The 13,562-nt window shown below is 38.6% G+C and overlaps 1 protein-coding gene across 2 annotated transcripts in view; it reads right to left on the reverse strand.

The window, feature by feature from the left end:
- The window catches only part of LOC136854623 (UNC93-like protein), a 51,068-nt gene extending 37,745 nt beyond the window's left edge, over window positions 1-13,323 (reverse strand). Inside the window, exon 1 of one of the 2 annotated variants that reach the window (XR_010857748.1) lies at window positions 12,926-13,323. The gene's annotated coding sequence lies outside the window, so the exon portion shown is untranslated. The remainder of the gene's footprint in view (window positions 1-12,925) is intronic. The other variant, XM_067131154.1, reaches the window with a different exon arrangement.
- Window positions 13,324-13,562: the final 239 nt, after the last annotated feature.

Below are 13,562 nucleotides of genomic sequence, written 5' to 3' on the forward strand. Positions count from 1 at the left end.
ATATGAATATATATACAGTATATACATGTATATATTTATTTATATTTACACGTGTATATACAGTATATAAAATTCATACATACACACACTCGCACACACACATATATATATATATATATATATATATATATATATATATATATATATATAAAAACGTATCATATATTCAGGATTTTGACTAAGAGTGACCTTGCGAAATTTCCCTTAATCTTAAAAAGAACCATCTCCACAACTTTCGTAATGTGTCTGTCGCTAAGGCTTTTAAAAGTCATTGATAAAAGAAAAAACCGGAAGAGACTGACAAGAAAAACAAAACAAAAACAGAGTCTGTACCCCTCTTACACCAACAGTATTTCTATTCTCCTGTTGCACGTTAAATCTCACGGGTTTGGAAATCTTCATGACCAACACAGGGTGAATTTTCCCATCAAGAACTCGGTATCCGTTCTGTGGAAACTTGGGAAAACTTACGCTGAAACTTGTTGGCGATGCTGGAAAAACATAGTCCACCTCTTTACAAAACTCACTGGATTTCGTCAGTACCTTATTTAAAAATTCAGCCATTTCATCCTTGGTTGTAACCCAGTCCATAAAGCTTCATTTAAAACCATATAAAGCATTTTTTTTATATGTCGTGTGGACAGACAGACACAAGGCATACGTTGACTTCTCCCAACTTCTTTACTGAAGGCAAAAGGTCACCACCAAACCCACAGATCCTGTCCTTGCCCTGTAGTTGGCATTTGTAGAAAGTTTTGAGACATCCCAGTAAAGGACAGACGAAAAAATTCAGAGACAAACAAATCAGACTAATGTCTAAAGCCATGAGTTTCTAAGTCCTTGGCCAACAGGGGCAGATTTTTTCCTTAATGGCTGGTCCATAATTGAAACGAATGGCAAAGACAAAGATCCAATTTTCTATTGCAATGGCCACCTTATGTAAACAATCAACAAAAGCAAACAGGCAAAGTTCGTCCACAGTTGGTTCCATGTTTTTTTACGCCGTTCTGTGTACAGACAGGCGAACAGCAAACATAACATAACCTTGCGGAAGAACCAGAAATTACAAGTTCTCTCAGTCAGCTCTGTTTCGTTATTCCTATCAAAATAGTCTCATGCCAAAACAGTGAACAATTTGCTTTGCTCTAAATCCCATCAAACATGACGTTTTGGTACATATTTGTGTAAATTCTGATACAATAAAACAAGACTAAAAATCTGTATCAGACTAGGTAGTTCTTCCCTCTGAAACGTCTAAAACTTTGAGGTTTACATTTTATTTTTTCAAGGAGAATCGCCACTGTCTTGATAACCTGTTGAGAAATCTAAGACAATAGTAATAGTATGGACGTGCATTCGTAACAGCTCCCTATATGAATTTCACGCTCTCAGGGTCACATCCCACCGCATTTATGCGGAGCTGCAACGGCTCACCACATTCGTTGGAGGTTGTAACGCCTCGGTGGTCAAGATACTTTGCTGAAAGTCTCCGAACGAAGCAATTATCCACTTTGACAATGAAGAAACAGCTCACCAGCAGGAAGAAAACAGTAGAAGTTGGGCGTAATACAATAAGCCAGAGACTAAAATAAAAGCTAGCGGAAAGCATTCAGATTTTAATGAAGGTATTCTTCGATGAATGCAGGTTAATTAGCCTACTTGTGACCTGGCCAGTAGCATCCCTGAATGTTTGTATGGGATGGAAATATTCACCAGGGCAAACTTCTTCCCGAATCGTTCCTTTAGATTTAAGGGCATTCATCTGTGGCGTTCGAATCCTCAGTAAGTCAGGAGGATGACGGAAGGAAAAAAAGACAAGGAAATGAAATGACTAAAAGGTAACTGAGCGAAACGACGAAAATATGGATAAGTTGAATTAGAAGCATTTTGACAATACAAGAAATAATGAAGGCTTTCAGGTGCGTTGTAATAAGAATAAAATGAGAAATAAGAGGAGCGGAATGCAGTATCAGAGATGACATTGAAAAAAAAAACTCATAAAAGGAACAAGAGAACTGAATGAGAAAAGGGAAGCAGTAATTACCTAGATATTAAGGATGATTAAAAACGACAGTAAGAGGAGCGAGAATAATAAAAAGTAAAAATAGCAATAAGAGGAACAATAGAAATAGCCTTGAGAAATCAGAGGAATCAAAAATAATATAAACAGTGCTGCGGCAGGAAATCGAGAATGCATGTCAGTTTAGACTACGTACAAGAATGTTTTTAGTGCAATTCAAGCAGCCGTTCTCAGACGTTATCTTCAATCATTATTTTTCCATTGGGTTAAATTTATAATTCTAAAGTTTGAAATCAAAGTAAGGTTAATTTCTCCACCTCTAGTTATCTGCTAGTACTTTCAATAAAGAAATATTGCTCGAGCAACCACATGACTTTCCACCCGTAAAAATCAATCCCAGATCAACCCTGATAATAAATCCAAAACATCACTACGAAGAGGATGACAACGCAGTCATGGAGGAAGACGGGAGACAGGAGAATGACAGGTTAGGAGACAAAGTACAGTACAGTACAGTACTGTACGAAATGACCAAACTCTCCTAACGGTCTTATGAGCGAGGCCGCGTTCACTCGCCTTCCTCCGTTTCACCTTCGGGCTCACGGGGTACAATGCTAGGGGAAGGGAGACCGTTTCTAAACGTCGTAATTACTCCCATTACTTCCGTTTAAATTGTTTATACGAAGGCCGCTGTCGTAGGCAACCCAATTTGTTTATTTTATCTTATGAATGAAGGTCTGAGTCATTCACTCAGTCATTTCCCCTCTGCGAATGTCTTGGTCTAATTAGAGTGGTGAGTTCGTCTCATGAGCGGGTTTTGTAAATTCGTTTGATCACTTCGTTGCTTAATATTTACCTATTCTGTTTAATCAGTTCCTCCTTTGTGCGTTCTAAGTGTTAACTTGTTTTCTCTTTAACCAATTTCATAATAATAATAATAATAATAATAATAATAATAATAATAATAATAATAATAATAATTAGTGTACAAATGTGGTGACATGGGTAATCCATTATCTCCTAGCTAGAAAGTCGTTTCAGTTTGATCACACTGACATGCTTCGTTTACCAACTCCTACAAATGTGAGTCGTGTGACCATGCAGCATTGTTGCCAGAGTCTAATCCGCATACAAAATGACGTGAAATCAACTGCTTTCACTTGCCAGCAAAGGTAGATGATTCGCGAAAAATATGATAAGTTTTCTGAAGATGATCCTTTTAGGCTTTCAGAAAAAATCCAATATGGCCGCTATGTCCCGTGTCGCCCAGTGAAACGCCTTCGGTTTGTATTTACTTATATATATGTATTCAAATGATATAAACTGGGCAAGCCAAACAGGGTAAGGACACAAGCAACCCCGACTAAGGATTAAGATAAGAAGAAGAAGAAGGAGAATACAAATTGGGCTCACATGATCAGGTCCAGTGATACTGTATATGCAAATGCGTAATTTTTTCAGCATGATCCGTTTTGCCTCAGCTGAAACAGTAGCTTCAGAATTAGCAAAAATTTCAGAAAGTTTGATTCTTGTGATCAGGCAAAATGGATGCTGCAGGCTAATGTTCGCAGAAGACTGACATCACTCCACAACTTCGATTTTCCAACATACGAAGTGATTTGCGCAAAATATGAACAATGTTTCATTGGGCTTTCTAAGAAGAAGAGACACTTTTCAAAATTTCGGTTATGCAGTTATCATGGTATAGGATTTTGTAAGACTTGATCCGCCTGGTTTTCCTTTGGGGCTGGTACAAAATTTGGTATGCAGAATGACAATTAAAAATAAAGCTGATAATCAATGATACCGAGATTCAAATTAGTCGTTCTGGACATTTTTCATCTTCAGCAAAACCCAATACGCCTGCCTTGTCACGTGACCTAAGAATCAAAACGCAACAAAGGTGTTCTTGAAGTCCAAAGAATAATGATGCTAATTGATTTTACTTTCACTTATAGAAAGTGTTGAGAGACGAGAAAGACTGTTGTCAAGAAAAGGGGAGATTTCTAAACATAATCACGGCATCATTACAATCGTCACGCCCCTGAGGCATTGTACCCAGATTCTTTACATGGGCACTGTTGAGACAGGCTAATTAACGTTATTATATAGAATAAAGCCGGCCTCTCGAAAGAGGAAGGGTGCAGAGGTCAGGGAAAATAGAAGCCTGGAGAGTTTCACGGTAAGATGATTGACGAGGTCTGACAGAGCGGACGGCTTAATGCCGTTGAGGTAACCATGAAAGAAAACAAGTAAAAAATGCGCCGGAATTTCTTCGGAGCAATCGAGTTTTCTGTAACCGTATAATGCTGTATAAAACTATCAGCTGCGACCTCACAACGCTCAACTACTCCCCCCTCCGGAAAGCGCTGCCAGACGCACGATCGCGACTAACCTTCACCTTGAATAAAATAAAAACTGCTGAGGCTAGAGGGCTGCAATTTGGTATGTTTGATGATTGGAGGGTGGGTGATCAACATACCAATTTGCAGCCCTCTAGCCTCAGTAGTTTTTAAGACCGGAGGGCGGACAGAAAAAGTGTGGACGGACAGACAAAGCCGTCACAGTAGTTTTCATTTACAGAAAACTGAAAAGAGGAAAGAAAAGAAGGTTGGGGCCTAACTCAAGAGAACTGACGCAATCTTCCCCTTAACAGAGGAAAATTATAGGGATCAGAAGAGAATAAACTATGAAAAAAATCCAGAGTCTTGCGGAAGAGAGAAAGAACAATAATTGTTTACAGGTACGAAAGATTTACTTGGAACGTGATTTTAAACATAAAACCAACGTAAAATCGCCTTCATAAAGCGAATTTCTAACGATAATGTCGTCTCTTATTTATTTCAGGCAGACATCACGTTGGCAGCAAGTAAATAAAAACAAATAATAAACTGCTGACTGTTTTAACCGTACGTCTGTTCATTTATCATCACCACGTGCACGGTGAATAGCTGTAAGCAACTGATAATAAGTAATAAAATGTGTAACTATAAACAAATATCCGAAAGTTGATCGTTCTCATTTCATCTCAGTTAACTTGACGATACTACAGCTAAGGTCAACAACAGTTACGGTATCTACCAATTACTACCCTTATTTTCCTTCTCTCTCTCTCTCTCTCTCTCTCTCTCTCTCTCTTGGAGGCCAGGTTAAATTCTGGTATTTTCACACTGCTCGGTACCTACACCACAAGTACAGTGAAATACATAAGTATACCTTAGTTTAACCAGACCACTGAGCTGATTAACAGCTCTCCTAGGGCTGGCCCGAAGGATTAGATTTATTTTACGTGGCTGAGAACCAACTGGTCACCTAGCAACGGGACCTACAGCTAATTGTGGAATCCGAACCACATTATAACGAGAAATTAATTTCTATCACCAGAAATAAATTCCTCTAATTCTTCACTGGCCGGTCGGAGAATCGAACGCGGGACCAGCAGAGTGCTAGCTGAGAACGATACCCACCCGTCCAATGAGGAACTGTGAAACACATAATAACTGGCAGTTCTCAGAGAGTGAATGAAAAACGGACTGCTTTCTTTCTTTACTGTACAGCCATCCTCTCTAAAAGAAACAATTTTCTTTTTATAAAACATATACTTTACAAAATTATAATTAATGCAAATTTAAAACAACGTATGTTATTGAAAGCAACCGCGTGTCTTACACGGTTCGTTAGTGCCGTGCTTGGCAAAGCAAAATGCGCCAGCACTCAGGACAAGGCTATTTGTCTCCGCTCTCGATCTGATAGGAGAGTGCTTGGAATAATAATTAGCGTCATCTTCGCCTTGACCGTCCACACGGAATACCAAAGGCGTGTGCTTGCAGGGAACCTGTATATTATTCGATGAGCAGTGCGTTTTATAACTGTTTTTTTACATCTGCAAGATTTTATTTTTGTAGGGTGAAACTATCAAATATTTTTTTCTGGTTCCTGTGTAACTGTATTTATAATTGTATGTACACTCTAATTTAATGTAGTGTGTGTCTAAACAGCTGTTTTCATGCCTGCAAAATGTTACTGTTGTCAAACCTGTTACATTTTCATGTTTGGTTCCTGGTTACATTTTTCATGTTTGGTTCCTGTACAACTACATTTTTCATGTTTGGTTCCTGTACAATTACATTTTTCATGTTTGGTTCCTGTACAACTACACTTTTCATGTTTGGTTCCTGTACAACTGCAAATTTATAACTGCTTTATGCCTGTGAAACCATTTCATGTAATATTGTCGTATATTCTGCTGACTTCGATGCATCTTTTTTTTTTTTTTTACATGGATAGCAACTTGGCCAGTTGTGATTTAGGGTATTTTATCTATCTGCATAATAGCATTAAAAGTATGTTGTATAGTAACGTGTCAATTTGCAAAGATTCGACAAATCTGCACGAACAATGTTAGCGTCACTTTTAATTAATGTCCCTTGTTATATATGTTCGCTTTCATGCATCTTAATTCTTTATTACCTTGTTTAGTTGGTTCTGAAAGCAAAGAAGCTTTGGGCGACATTCTGTTAAGAATCGGGCCTCGTAATGTCTTTATTTTCCAAGAAAATTGAAGTATTTAACAATTCTCCAGTCTGACTCGAGAAGTGCAACCAGAAATATAAAACAAAAAATAAGATTAAATATATATTAAAGGAATAATCAGAGACATAAAGACAAGAAAATATTTGACCTGTCCTCTCCCCCCCCCCCAACAAGCACCTTTATCATTTGACAAGAGGACGCGCAACACGCGTTTAGCATTCATAATGAGACCGGTGCGGATGGAAGCTCAATACTAATAAGAAGAAATGAGACTATAATGCTACTTTTATACTCCGTGCCTTAGCTGGTCCAATTTTTTCCACAGTTGCTGTTGCTGTTTATACATGAGTATGCTTGCTTGTAGTTTATTTATTTAATTTTCACTTTTATCTGTATATTACTAAGTCTGACTTCTCTCTGATCTATTGTTTTGTTTTTCACTTAAACATTTCATTCCGAGAAAGGTCGCGTTGAAAGTAATGGTCGTTTAGGCTTGTCTCGTAAGATTACGTAGACTTTTGGACAATAATAATAATAATAATAATAATAATAATAATAATAATAATAATAATAAACCCCTCAAGTTAACATGTCTTACGTTAGCTCTTGAGGTAACCTTAATGCCATCATCCGTCTGAAAACGATTCAGTGTTGGAGCAATCTAAAAGATCGAGTGGATCGGCCATTGTTTGCTCTTCTTCTCGAGTGTTTTCAAAATATTTGGCGGCAAACTTCAACTTATCGAAGTCCTTATGCGCAAGCTAAGGCCACCTCTCTCTCTCTCTCTCTCTCTCTCTCTCTCTCTCTCTCTTTATCACTGTTTTGTGTGATATCCGTAAATAAGGTCCCATGATACAAAAATTGTCATCTGGAAAGGAAACCAAACAAATGCAAAATAGAAATGTCCAGCGCCTTGGCAAATTTCACGTAATCATTCACAATAATTTTATGTCAGGTCAAAAAACCATACGGAGAGAGAGAGAGAGAGAGAGAGAGAGAGAGAGAGAGAGAGTTCATGACATTCCACTCGCCAGAAACTGAACAGCTTATATTTGAGTAACTGTCTTTAGCTGATGATTCCTACAAGAAGATACTGATGCTCATTTATGTTGTAGTGCTTAATGAATTCAGCCTTTATTTCAAAAAGAAAGAAACAAAGAAACTCGATGCCATCCGAAATGGCCAACTAGTGTATATAAAAAAATATATATATTCTTCAAACATCAGCACAAAAACTCGTCTGGCAGCATTGTTGAATCAAATCCATGACCTCCGCAAACTTCTAAAACTTGATGGAATGAGATTAATCGGTAGTTCCGTTATTCACGTCTGTCCTTCTCAATAGTTCTCGCCAGCCGTGATGATATACCAGTGCATGGTGGCAGAAGAAGACGAGTTGGCCTTACTGTGCTGTAATAGTTTCCGTGTTTTTTTTTTAATGCTCAAAGTGGCGGACTTGGAAACATTACCTAATGTCTTACATAGGCCTACTGGGAAACAGACAGAAGGAAATGATCCCAATGCTGAGAAGATGAGAGGAAAAAGAAGCACTCGAAAAGAGCACAGGGGAGTCTTACAAGGAGGCGCCGTTGGAAATGTTGTAAATCCTCCCTGATTTGCCTTTTAAATGTTGAAGTTCGCGGATTTGGAACATAACCTAATGTCTTACATAGGTCTACTGGGAGATAAATGAAAGGAAAGGATTCCAAAGCTGAGAAGTAGAGAGGAAAGAGAATGAAGTGAATTGAACTGAATATAGAATTTAGGCCAAGCACCGGGTCCAATGAGGTCATTCAGCGCTGAAACGGAAATTGTCAGTAGGAAGGTATGAAAGGTGTAACAGGAGGGAAACCTCGCAGTTGCGCCGCGAATCAGTTGTTTAGGAGAGGGTGGAAAGTAAGATGTAAGAAAGAGAATATGCTAGGAGGTACAGTAAAGGGAACGAAAGGGGTTGCAGAACCTTAAGTAATGCTTACAGTGCACCGCATGAGGTGCACTGACAGCACTAACCCCTCACGGGAGAGGAAAGAGAAGCCTCCGAAAAGAGCACGGGAGAGTCTTATAAGGAGGTGCCGTTGAAAAGGTGTTGCATGCTCCAACCAAGTCGACTCAAATTCCAGCATACGCCCACAACCGATAGTTTCAGTTCTTGGCTCCACTGGAAATCTCCATGACGGCACGTATACAGAATTCCTTAAAAGTTAATAATAGAAAAGACCTTGTTAGGCAATAAGGGCTCAGGGTTTCCTACGGGAAGTAGGAAGAAACGTCTATTATGCCCTTGCGTGCAAGACGAAGGGAAACTATATCCTACTTTTATTTTTTTATCGATAGGGGGTTGATTTCATTCAATTGGGAATTAGACTTTATTAAATAATGGGACAGAATAGACCCAGTTTACTGGCTGAGTGAGGAAGGAAAGGAGAGAGTGAATGTGAAAATAATATAGTACTTTGTATTAATAGTGGTGGCTGCTGAATGTTTATGATTTCACCTACATCGACTTAGTATTTTTACCCATGGAAGTATATATATAATATATATATATATATATATATATATATATATATATATATATATATATATATATATACATATATATATTCGTGTATACGTATGTGCGTGCGCGTGTAAATTACTTGAATCTAGTCTAAAAACCTTTATTTTGCTTAAGCTCTCAGAACTCAACTAATTATCGAGGCACTTAGGACTATCAAATTATTCCTCTTGTACGTATCAGTGTGAGCCTTTACCATACACGTATGCCAGCTAAAATGATCAGACTAATATCATTCACATGTTACTATTTGTTTTCCATGTTAAACATAACAGTTTTTAAAGGGGCGTATACAAAGAAAAAGTTTCATCGCATTTCACGATGCGTTGGATATCTAACAAAGTGGGACTAGTTTAACTTCACCAAACCAGTTCGTGGTAACTTGACACGCCATTTACCGTTGTTGCCTCATTATTAATACGTGTAAGTAATATTAGACCTTGTAACCAGTTTTCACACATGCACGAAAACAAGTACAGTAGTCCATTGTTTACATATCACGCTGTTTACTTCCGCATAGGAAAGCCTGTGAAGTACCGTTGAGAACGATTCAAAACGACCATACACTTTCCAGTGACGTAAGTGCGCGTACACTAGAAATTTTTGCGTCCGTTTTGCGCATGGTCTATCTAAGGTGTTCAAAACAAATAAAATATACCAAACCCATTTTAAGCGATATCACAGTACCGAGTAACGTGTCCTCATAAGTATTCAGCTCGATTGATGGAACAACAGTCTGCACTGTTGCACAAGGAATTGGTTAACTGGCTGACAAACGTACAAGATGTCTAGTAATTTAAAGGTGCAGGACTCGTGATTGCGCATACGTTTTCAATGGAGGGCGAACGACTGTTATAGTTGTACTCAAGTAACCTCGACAGAGCTGTTGCATATAGTATTTTTAAAAGCAAGCTTAGTTCCGTCATATGTGGTGTTCCACAGTATAGAAGTTTGCTGAAATTTAAGACTTCCCGTTCCCGCTCTGTAAACTTTATGGATACTGATGACAATGATAACAGTCTACGGAAGATTAGCAACGGCCGTTTATCCCAGTATAACTGTAGAGTTGCACGGTGAGGTAAGCTCAGGCTCGCTGCGGGGTCCCCCCACACAGAGAATGTCCTGTCACAAAGATCACAGCCGCATTGTTTTGGCGGTGAAGGAAGGGGGCTTGTGTTGGGGACCTGGAGGGGTGTGGGAGGGAAGTGGCCTTCAGAGCAGGAGTGGGAACTCAAGGTCTTTGAGTGATGGAAACGCCTAAGGTGTCTCTATTGCAGAAGAAACCTCCAGGCTCTGGGTCAAACATTTGAGGTACACAGATGACTTCCTTAATAAGAACAGAAAATCAGGGTCAGCCATTTCTAAATATAAGTTTAAAGAGGAAGAGGATTTGGACATTGAATCAAACATGCCAAAAGCATGTTGGATTTCAATAGCCGTGTGTGTAATGTGACAAATAATTTTTTTAGAGGTGTCGGTTTGTATAATATTTGTTATTTAGATTTGCATTTTACTTCCTATTTTTTTCTTTATGATAATTTCCCCTTTTTCACTACAAGGCATTCTGCCCTGCCCTGCGATTGCTTGCTAAGATTGTGCAACCAAACTGAATGATAGAGAGTGTGTAAGTGAATATGATTTATCATATATATCGCACATACTGCCCATAGTGCTTATAGGGTAATCCGTACCATTAACCATTTGCTAAACGAAGTTGTGTACAGAAGTGCCCATTTCAGTTAGCTCTTGAAGATTCTGCTAACTTTTATGAAGTGGTTACCTTTCTTGGCATTATTAATCTCTCTCTCTCTCTCTCTCTCTCTCTCTCTCTCTCTCTCTCTCTCTCTCTCTCTCTCTCTCTCTCTCTCTCTCAAAAATGAAAATGATTTGCTTCATGGCATCACTTTGTTCTGAAGTATCTTGACAAACACAGTTATAGCACCAAAAAGGACCACTGCCGAAAACCGTTTCAAAATATTTAACTACCGGGTACCCACTAATGAATATATTCCCCATTCCCACAAGAAGAAAATAAACGGGGCGGACATACCCATACCCTCTGAAACCACTCGAAAAGTGAAACGAAAAAACTAGCCGTAGTCGCCCAGTGGCATTTGCATTATGCAACGCTTCCTTAAACTACTTGTTTTGTAACTTTGCTAGACTAAACTGGTGTCAGGGCCTGATCTTTCAGACGGACTGGTGAAGGAGGGGGAGAGATGGTCCGGAAATCTTGCTGCAGGCGGGTGGTGGGGAGCGGGTTTGTGGCCAAGGGTGAGAGGAGATTTCGGCGTTTTCTGAAAGGGGTCTCGTTTTCGACGGATAGACTAATTTTTAGTTTTCTGTAAAATGAAACTATTGTGCCGACTTTGTCTTTCTGTCCGCAATTTATCCTGTCCGCACTTTTTCTGTCCGCCCACAGATCTTAAAAAATACTGAGGCTAGAGGGCTGCAAATTGGTATGTTGGTCACCCACCCTCCAATCATCAAACATTCCAAACCGCAGCCCTCTAGCCTCAGTGGTTTTTATTTTATTTAAAGTTAGCCATAATCGTGCTTCTGGCCACGATAAAGGATAGGCCACCACCGGGCCGTGATTAGTTTCATGGGCCGCTGCTCATACAGCATTATACCGAGACCAACGCAAAATAGATCTATTTTCGGTGGCCTTGATTGTACGCGGTACAGAAAACTCGATTGCGCCGAAGAAACCTCGGCGCATTTTTTACATGTTTTTATTATCCTTCAGTAAGTAAGGCACCCATACGAAACAGTTCTTAGAGCATTTTCAAATTGAACGTAGAGGAAAATAGAGCCAATGAAAGTAATTATGTTAAAACTTAAATAAAATTACATGAAAATTTCATAGAATGTACGGCATTCATACGGAATAATCCATAGAGCATTACCGAACTGGACGTAGTGGAAAATAGAACCTAAAAAAAGGAATTATGTTGAAACTGAAAAAAAAAAAAATTATATGAATATTTCGTAGAATGGACGGCACTCGTACGGGACAATCCATAGAGCATTATCAAATTGCACGTACTCTAGACACAAATAGAGCCAGGAAAAGGAACTATGTTAAGATCGAAATGTAAGTTAAATAGAAACAATAAATTGATATATTGCATCGCAAATGAGAAAGAAACAATAAACTGATGTATTGCGTCGCAAATGAGAAAGATGGCAGATAAACTGCGTTGTAAAAGTTGCGCTTTTGAGTAAATACCAAAACATTAACTTTCAATTGTAGCAAATAACATTTGAACGTATCCTCAATATTCTCTTGTTTACGATGTAAACCTTTCTTTACCATTTCTTAAATCCTAAATTCTCTCTTTTTCTGTACTACAAATATTTTACATGTAAACAAGATGGGATTTTCTGTGTTTTCCAAGGAATCTCGATACATCACTATTTACATTTAATTTGTTTTAATAAAAAAAAAGTAAAACATCTTGTACCAATATTTCGCTATGTCGGAAGAGTTCGTACACTGTTTAACAAGATTGTATTTTGTATTGCTCGAAAGTAAATGCCCGCTAAATGTTAAGACACATTAGTTTAATTAAAATGGTCAGTGCCTTGTTGACACACTTGTCAGACATGTCAAAGTTTTAACTTCTAAATTATCTCCTCAATGATGAAAAATCGAATTTACAGCTATGTGCTTTATAAAATCACATACAATTCTAATGCACGTTCACAAGTTCCATCATCGTATATACACATGTACAGATTAATCGCCACAGGCACATCAGACTAAATGCTACAAAAAGGCAAGTGTTCGAACAGGACACGTAAACCCTTACTATGGTTGTCAACTTGGGAAAGGAATCCAAAAGACAGCGACTCAGTTGCACGGTCGCCGAAGTCCTACTGAGCGTTACAGGTGAGTTCAACGCCGAGATATACTTTCACTGTTCAGCTCTCCTGGTCCACCGAGGGTAGGGGGAGCTACATCACATCCAAGCCTATCCTAGAACTAGATGCAAGAAACACCAACATTGCAGGTTGCACTTATTTAGATCATTTCATATGAAAACAAACTGGAAAACAGTTGAGTATGTTGTTTTAAGGAAGCGCTTGCAAACGTACTGCATGATATCAAACGACTCGTGAGAATTTTAGTTCAATGTTTTCTTTTGGTAATATTTGTCAGCTAGAGATGACGCTGGGGTGAGTTGCTAGCTTTCGATTTCAACCAAAACGCTCCGTCATGAAATCCTTATGCTGGGGTGAAACGGGTGATGGTAATGATTCTCACGGTGTCCTTGAAACGAAACAAATACCTGCTAGCATATAATTAATATCTAGTGATGAAACATTTGCCTACACCTGATATAAGATTTTTTAAAGAGTAGAAAGTAAGGATGGGAAACACGCTCGAAGACAAGAATGGAAAATTACCAGTTTCGGTTTATCTTAGGGGGCAAAGAAATGTGCGGA

Source organism: Macrobrachium rosenbergii, chromosome 29 (assembly GCF_040412425.1).
Source record: "Macrobrachium rosenbergii isolate ZJJX-2024 chromosome 29, ASM4041242v1, whole genome shotgun sequence".
NCBI classification, from domain to species: domain Eukaryota; kingdom Metazoa; phylum Arthropoda; class Malacostraca; order Decapoda; family Palaemonidae; genus Macrobrachium; species Macrobrachium rosenbergii.